Source organism: Xenopus laevis, chromosome 2L (assembly GCF_017654675.1).
Source record: "Xenopus laevis strain J_2021 chromosome 2L, Xenopus_laevis_v10.1, whole genome shotgun sequence".
NCBI lineage: Eukaryota > Metazoa > Chordata > Amphibia > Anura > Pipidae > Xenopus > Xenopus laevis.
Genome location: NC_054373.1, coordinates 165,367,520 through 165,374,665, shown reverse-complemented (window position 1 = coordinate 165,374,665; position 7,146 = coordinate 165,367,520). Strand labels below are relative to the sequence as shown.

Here is a 7,146-nt window from a genome sequence, read left to right as displayed (position 1 = left end):
TTCAAAGGAGAGCAGGTCAATGTGTATAAATCTTTTCAGGATCTCGCTGCTCAGTGAAGCTGATGTAGTGTGATCACTCCCTAGAGAGCTACATGCAGAGAGTGTCGGAGGTGTTAAGTTCTATTGGGAACGATCTCTGCATGATGGCACCTGACCTTGCTAAAGAGCACCATGCTGACTGTCACATTACAAATGTCATCACAGACCCTGTATTAATCACAACGTTTCTTTTTATAAACAAAACAACTAGGAAGAGCCTAGTAACATTACAATACTTATTAATAAATTATAATAATGATACTGGCCCTGTGTAAATAAGGAGCAGCTGACAGTAAAGGTCTGCCCTAAGCCTGGGTCTTTTGTGGCCTCACTGTAAATCTTGGTCTGGATATGGGTAGTTGCAACCGATCATCTTGCTGCCATCAGATCACAATCTATCAGTATACCCAGGTCTACCATCAGTCTTGAAGAGCTACATGCATGATAGACATGAGAAATAGGTGGGGAGGAACATTTTTAGGGTAAGAGACAGGGGAGTTAGGGCGATAATTATTATTATGTATTTATAAAGCTTCAACATAAGCTGCAGTGCTGTACAATAAATGGGCACATACACTGAACATACAGAATTACATACAAAGCAACCAATAACTGATACAAGCTGTAAAGAGAGCCCTTCCAAAGGAGCTTACAATTTAAAAGTTGAAGACACACACTCATTAGGATGGCAGCTGGGGCGTAACTACAGAGGAAGCAGACCCAACGGCTGCAGGGGGGCCCAGGAGGCCCTAAATAATGAGAAATTATGTATTGGTAAAAAAGGACAACCTCTGGATATGTTGGGGCCCTAAAATTAATTTGCTGTGGGGCCCTTTAACATCTACTTAGGCCACTGGATAGTAGGTATATCTCAGGCTTACAGAGAGTGGAGTCAGTAAAGTAAGTGTATTCCAGGGGTACAGGCTAGGGAGTTAGTGGGACAGATACATTTCTGGGACAGAGACACAAAAATTACAAGGGAAGGAACAGTTCAAGCACATGTGAGTGCTGGGAGGGAAGGCACATTATCAGGCACACAGAGAGTCGATTTAGGCCCTATGGATTACTATTTGGGCCATCTGGGCAAGGGACAGTATCAATGAGCTGATTGGGTCCTCAATGAGGTATTCCCACTGGAGGCAGAAAAGTTGCTGAATTGGTCTGAAAGGCTCAAATCGGATCCTTAAGATCACTTTAAGGGCAGGTATATTTAGGAGCAGACAAGGTTGTTAGGGATTAGTTAGCTAGAAAGTTGATTTTTTGTCTGGCCTGGGGCATAAATTTGTTCTTAGATAGAGAAATGGCTGATAGATTACAAAGAGGGATATTATAATTCAGGATTCGGCTGACTGATCAAACCGAATCCTTATTTACATATGCAAATTAGGTGCGGGGAGGGAAATTTGCGTGACTTTTTGTCACAAAACAAGAAAGTAAAAAATGCTTTCCCCTTCCTGTCCCTAATTTGCATTTGCAAAGGATTCAGGGTTTCGGCAGAATCCAAAATAGTGGATTCGGTTCATCCCTAATTATAAAACACAGTACAGTTTCATGACCATAAGGCAGATGTGACAGAAATGACATCACTAAGCTACGATTATAACCGATGACATCACTAAGCACTGTTTATATAGTGAATAAAGAACCCCCTCTTGTAAATTATAAGGATATTATAAGTCACGGAGGAGTTTCATGACCATACTGACATGGAACTCCGAGGTAAGTTCTAATAACCTAATATTTTACTACTGGGGGTACATTATTTATTATAATACACAAGTTTCAGTGAGTCATGTGACAGAAATGACATCAGAACTCACCGTTTATAACTGATGACATCAGAACTCACCGTTTATAAGGATATAATTTACAAGATATTCATGGCTCTTGTGTGTTACATCCTTATAAAGTGCAAAATTATGTCGTCAGCTATAACTGGTGCTTCATGATGTCATTTGACTCACTGAAACTTGTGAATTTACTAAAAAAAACCTGGTGCCCTTTGTTGTAAACCATGAGGATATTACACGAGAGACACAGGGCAGCTCTCACATCGGTCAATACCACAAAGAGTTTCTCTAAGACTCGAAGCTTATTTACTTTATCCTCTGTCTTGTCACTGCTGCTAACTAGCAGACTTTTTATTCCTCGTCCCAAACTCCCATGTGTGCGCACTCTATCGCACCCCACTGTGAATAAATGGACCCAAACCGCTAATCCGCCTATAAACACGTACACGCGCTCTCACACAGTACAACTAAGCGCTTCAGCGCCACATCGCGCTTCCAATTGGCCAATAACCTACATTTGCTTTTCTTTTATTGGCTACTTTAAACATCCATCGAGGGTAGTAGGCGGACTTGCGTTGTGGACACACTGGACATTCTGTTGGCGATGATTTCATTGGCCGATCGGGGAGTTACGTCACGGTATGCCTGCGACCCTCCCCCTCGTGTATTCTGCTGTGAGGGGCTAGTCAGCCCCGTGGCGGAGGGTGATGAAGACTGAGAGTGTTTGTTGTGAGGGGTGAACGGCGAAAAGCGGACCGGAGAGGGACAGTGAGGAGGAGCGAGTAGCGGCCGGAGCTGTGAGCGGAGTGTTTTGCTTTATCTACTTTACTGTGTAAGTAGCCACGGCGGGTCCCTTGCCATCTTTGCCCTGGCTGAGAGGTCGGCTCTCTATTAATCCCTATGGAAAGGCTGCTGCCTGGGGGATGTGCTGCTACTGGTCCATTCAGGCCTGAGCCCATCAGCCATTCTGTGTATTATCCCTCTGACCCTCTCACATCCCCCAACTCTCACACACTCGCCCCTGACATTCCCTCTTACTCCTCATTGTAGCCCCTTTTATTTATTTCTATTATTGGCTCCTCCCTCCATCCTTTGCATAATGACACAAAATATCACTCTGAGCAACTTTTCCATCTACAGCCATTAAAGGGGTTGTTCGCCTTTAAATTAACTGTTAGTATGACATAGAGCATATTCTGAAATGATTTGCAATTGGTTTTCATTTTTTATTATTTGTTGTTTTTGAGTTATTTAACTTTTTATTCAGCAGCTCTCCAGAGTATGGGACACACAGGGAGCATAGGGCAGTCAGAGTATGGCACACACAGGGAGCATAGGGCAGGGAGAGTATGGGATACACAGGGAGCATAGGCAGGCAGAGTATGACACACACACAGGGAGCATAGGGCAGGCAGAATATTGCACAAACAAGGAGCATAGGGCAGGCAGAGTATGGGACACACAAGGAGCATAGGGCAGGCAGAGTATGGGACACACAAGGAGCATAGGGCAGGCAGAGTATGGGACACACAAGGAGCATAGCGCAGGGAGAGTATGGCACAAACAAGGAGCATAGGGCAGGCAGAGTATGGCACACAAAGGGAGCATAGCGCAGGGAGAGTATGGCACACACAAGGAGCATAGGGCAGGCAGAGTATGGGACACACAAGGAGCATAGGGCAGGGAGAGTATGGCACACAAAGGAGCATAGGGCAGGCAGAGTATGGGACACACAGGGATCACAGGGCAGGCAGAATACAGCAGGAGACAGGGAAATCTATCAGGACCAAGAGGAACAGTTCATACTGTGCTACATACAGTGACACATTCAGCAGTTTGTATTAAGTGTGAACAATGTGGCCATTTTCAGTCTGGGTCTCAGGTGGAACAGTGCAGGGCTTTAGGGGTGTGAACAATAGAGGTGTCACAGGTGTGAACAATGCACAAGTTTACAGTCTGAATTTGAGGTTTAAACAATGCAGGGTCCAGTTAATCTCAGTAAAGATAACTTTTAAATTTACACATGGTAAGCAGGCAGACTTTCATGTGGGGGGCCACACGTGGCAAGGGGGTCGTCCAACCACAAACTGATCGAACGTTGGACATGCCCTGTACAGAATATTTTGGGGATGACTCTTCAGCCTACAATCCTTTCGTTGTTGATCTACATCTTCAGTCACAGCTGTCAGTGACATGCAGGGAGTTGTAGTTTAACAGCATGGAGCGGGCCACAGGCCGACGTGTCTGGTTTATCCTGTGCAGAGAGTTGCTTTGATATTAATATTTGCATTTATACATAAATGTTTTAGATGCAGTGCAGTTTAACTGATTATTGGTCATAGACCGTAATAACAACAGCGCCACCTAGTGCACATAGGTTTTAAAAGTCTTTGTGTTAGTCACAACTGTCGTGTTACTCGGCATCACACAATATTTACTGCTACTAGGCGACTTGTGTTTTACTTTATTGTGCCTTTTTATACAGTTTTGATTTGCCTTTTTTGGGATCCCTGCCTTTGTGCTGCAATTAATATTTCATAATGTTTAATATTTCATCACAGGAATAACTTGACTGTATTTGCTGTCGAGAGGTTCGTGCTGCTTATTTTATTCTGTTCTGCCCTTAGGGTCGGTATCATTAGACTGCCTGTCTGTCGGAGGCATGCCCATGCAAATCAGTTATTAAGCTATTACACTTTGCCACAGTCAGGGGTCGTTACATCTGCCCTAATTGTGAGATTAATATTCTTTTGATTAATGACTGAGCAGAGACGAAATGCTGACTCTGCTTTTCTCGTGTGATATTTCCTAACTCATTGGATGACATGCACCACGGCTCTCACAGCGCACCTTTAACTTCATTATTTGTATGGGTAGGAGTCTGCAGTACTTTGCAATTTGTCATCATTTTATATTTTTTGTGCTTTGTTATTTACTTTCTCCTCTACCCATTATGAAAGTGTAAATTAAATCTGATTGGTTAATAAGCAATGAGGCTCAGTTAGTATTTTGCCTAACTTTCTATTGAGGCGCTACAGTTTGTCATTTAAACACAAACAGATTGTTGTTAAGGACAGTGTCCTTAGCAACTAGATAGTTAATATTCCAAGGTAGAGAGCAGCATATCAAAAACAAAAATTAAATGAAAACCATACTAACTGCATAACCTCCTAGTATGCCATTGTTAGTGTTGTCCAGGGCAGTGGCTGGGGAGAACCTGGTCTGAAAGCTATATATACTGATATTTTGGAGAGTGCCTGTTTGCTAAATATTTTATTAAATGGATGGAAATAGGGGTGGAACTTGAGGTGGATGGATTGTGGTTGTAGTCAGTATGTCATTGGGCAGGACTGGGTCAGATTGGGTGTGGTCAAGTGTGGAATTTGGTTGCCAAGACTGGGGTCCCATTCTCCTAAATTAGCAGGGCCCTCTGGCTATGGGGCCTATGTAGGCATTGAGCTAATAACTGTTTGCTGTCCTAGGTATTCTTTAAACTGAAACATTTTTGTTTTTTGTTCCTTGCTGAGCAATTGATGGACCTCAAAGCAGAGGCTTGAACCCCCAAAAAAAGACCCAAATCACATCAAAGAGATTTTACTGAAAGCTGTAAGAGATACTTCCAATTTAACGACTGACTATAATTTATATACTCTCTTTATCTTTAAAGGTGGCCATAAAGGGGCAGATCGTCCTTTAGACCAGCGTCCCCCAACCTGTTTTGGCCCAGGGACCAGTATTTATGACAATTTTTTGCAGGGGGGGGTCTGGAGTGGTTGAGGGGGTCGGAGGGGGGGTCAGCGGTAACTGTGCGTCCAATTCAGGCATGCCAGCATTAGTTGTGGCCCAATGCAGCGATCCCTGCTTTAGACCGATTTGGCAGCTTTTTTGCCAGTGTATTGGGGCTTGCAAAGAGTCTCCCCGATCGATATCAGGCCAAAAATCGGCCTATCGATCGAGCAGGTTTGATTTTGCCTGCGATTGAGGACTGCATCAGCTATTTGATGCGGTCCTACGACTTGTCGACACCCATTCTCTTCGTTGTAATCCAATCATTCGGCCGTAGGGTGGGCATATCAGGGAAAGATCCGCTTGATTGGTGACCTCGCCAAACAGTGGATTTTATCGCGTATGGCCACTTTAAAGGGATACTGTCATTGGAAAACATCAGTTAATAGTGCTACTCCAGCAGAATTCTGCACTGAAATCCATTGCTCAAAAGCGCAAACAGATTTTTTTTAAATTAAATTTTGAAATGTGACATGGGGCTAGACATATTGTCAGTTTCCCAGCTGTCCCAGTCATGTGACTTGTGCCTGCACTTTAGGATGGAACTACTTTCTGGCAGGCTGTTATTTCTCCTACTAAATGTTACTGAATCAGTCTCAGTGGGACTTGGCTTTTACTATTGAGTGTTGTTTTTAGATCCACCAGGGAGCTGTTATCTTGTGTTAGGGAGCTGCTATCTGGTTACCTTCCCATTCTTTTGTTAGGCTGCTGGGGGGGGATATCACTCCAACTTGCAGTACAGCAGTAAAGAGTGTCTAAAGTTAATCAGAGTACAAGTCACATGACTGGGCAGCTGGGAAACTGACAATATGTCTAACCCTCATGTCAGATTTCAAAATTAAATTTAAAAAAATCTGTTTGCTCTTTTGAGAAATGGATTTCAGTGCAGAATTCTGCTGGAGCAGCACTATTAACTGATGCGTTTTGAAAAAAACATGTATCCCTTTAAGTTGTTTCCTTAGAGTAACTGTGATATGAGGAATTGTGTGCACATAGTCAGATGCAATGTCATTGTTTTGTACATATGGAACAGAGTTGCCATATTGCTTCTCTTGGCAGAATCATTCAGCATTGATGAGTATCACCGCCATATTAATATGTCTCTTTAGTGGAATAAATGTTACCAATCCATCCGCTTTCCTTTTGCTTCACTAGTTCTGTTTCCGTTAATAATATTGTTGGGTTTGTTCATCAACAGTCTGGTTAATTTGTTGGTGTTGGATTATGCGCGGCGCGGTGCTGAGCTCTCCATCTGTCCAGGATCACATTTCTATGACTGTGTGTGTTTCGGAATTTCATTATGGCTTTTCTTCTTGCTCGCTGTGAACTGGCGCAGCATTGACTGTAAGTAAGCAGTGGCCGTGCTGTCTTTTGGCTGACTGCTCTTGGACTTTGGCCACATGCTGGGGGGACCAGTGATCTGTGAGCTGCATGTAATGAGGTATCGATGGCTGTCACGAAAGCATCATGAGACTGATTTTCAAGTGTTAATATAGGAGTTTGTATCTTCCTTTCTTTTATAGTCTCAGTC

The 7,146-nt window shown here is 43.4% G+C and overlaps 1 protein-coding gene across 1 annotated transcript in view; it reads left to right on the top strand.

The window, feature by feature from the left end:
• The first annotated feature begins 2,441 nt into the window (after positions 1–2,441).
• wasf3.L (WAS protein family member 3 L homeolog) overlaps positions 2,442–7,146 on the top strand; it is a 48,277-nt gene continuing 43,572 nt past the window's right edge. The window contains exon 1 of the mRNA XM_018247716.2: positions 2,442–2,661. The gene's annotated coding sequence lies outside the window, so the exon portion shown is untranslated. The remainder of the gene's footprint in view (positions 2,662–7,146) is intronic.